Below are 1,971 nucleotides of genomic sequence, written 5' to 3' on the forward strand. Positions count from 1 at the left end.
TGAAAAACAAGTTCCCAAATAGGATTTAGGCTCTCAATAGCAATGCATGAGAATTCAAAATGCTCCATATTATCACATTGGTCTTGTAAGTCATATTTAATTGAACACATTCTCTGTAAATTGGTTCAGCCACTATGGAGAACAATGTGGATATTCCTCAAAATACTAAAAATAAAACTACCATTTGATCCAGAAAGTCTACTCCTGAGCATATATCCAAAGGAAATGAAAACAGGATATTGAAAGATATCTGCACTACCATGTTTATCACAGCATTAGTCACAATAGCCAATATATGAAAACAGCCATTAGAGGATGAATGGGTAAAGAGGACATTATAGGTGCGTGTGTGTATAACATGTATATAGAATACATTATATATAATATAATGCAATATATAATATGTATACATATAATATGTATGCATTATACATTATGTATAATGTATACATATGTATGCATATGCATATACATATATGTATACAATATGTATACATTATGTTTAATGTAGTATATGTATACATATACATTATGTAATACATTATCTATAATGTAGCATGTGTATACATAATGTATAGTATACATTATCTATAATGTATAACATGTATACATTATACTTTATGTATACATATGTACAGTATATATGTACATATATATAATACATGCACATTATATATAATATGTGTATGTCTGTATGTATATATATGTAATGTATTATTATTAAGCCATGAGAAAGAAAGAAATCATGACATTTCTGAGTCAGAGAAAGATAAATAATATATGATATCTCTTCTTATCAGTCTTGCTAAGAGTTAAACAATTTTGTGAGTCATTTCAAAGAGTAAACTTTTTAATTTTTTGTTTTCTATTCCATTGATTTATATATATTTGCATTCATATTTGTATGAATTCACTCTTATCTGCATATTTCAGTTGTAATTTCCTTTTACATCCCTACTGTTTAAAACTGAACATCTATATGATTAATTTTATACATTTATTTCTATTATAAACATTAATGTTATGAAGTTTCCTCTAAGCATGACTTTAGGCTGCATTTCAAAAATTTATGTATGTTGTGTTAATATTTTTGCTTCCAAAATATTTTCAGATTGTTTAGTAAATTTTTCTGTAATCCAAGAGAGATATAGAGATATGTTGTTTATAGCCAAGTATTCAGGAATTTTGTAGATGAATCATTGTAATTGATTTATTTAATTCAACTGTGATTAGAGAACACATGCTGTGTATTTTCAGTCCTTTACCATGTTTATTTTTATTTTTTAATTTTTTTATTAACATATAATGTATTATTAGCTCCAGGGGTAAACGTCTGTGAATCACCAGGTTTACACACTTCATAGCACATACCTTCCCCAATGTCCATAAACCCACCACACTCTCACTCCCCTCCTCCCCCAGGCAACAGTCATTTTGTTTTGTGAGATTGAGTCTTTTATGGTTTGTCTCCCTCCGATCCCGTCTTGATTCATTTATTCTTTTCCTGCCCCCCAATCCTCCCACATTGCCTCTCAACTATCTCATATCATGGAGATCATATGATAATTGTCTTTCTCTGATTGACTTACTTTGCTAAGTATAATACCCTCTAGTTCCATCCATGTCATCACAAATGGCAAGATTTCATTTCTTTTGATGGCTGCATAGTATTCCATTGTATATATATACCACCGTTTCTTTATCCATTCATCTGTTGATGGACATCTAGGCTCTTTCCATAGTTTAGCTATTGTGGACATTGCTGCTATAATAATTCGGGTGAACGTGCCCCTTCAGATCATGTTTGTATCTTTAGGGTAAATACCCAGTAGTGTGATTACTAGGTCATAGGGGAGGTCTATTTTCAACTTTTTGAGAAAACTCCATGCTGTTTTCCAGAGTGGTAGCACCAGCTTGCATTCCCATCAACAGTGTAGGAGGGTTCCCCTTTCTCAGCACCCTCACCAGCAT

Source organism: Mustela lutreola, chromosome 4, assembly GCF_030435805.1.
Source record: "Mustela lutreola isolate mMusLut2 chromosome 4, mMusLut2.pri, whole genome shotgun sequence".
In the NCBI taxonomy this organism is placed as follows: domain Eukaryota; kingdom Metazoa; phylum Chordata; class Mammalia; order Carnivora; family Mustelidae; genus Mustela; species Mustela lutreola.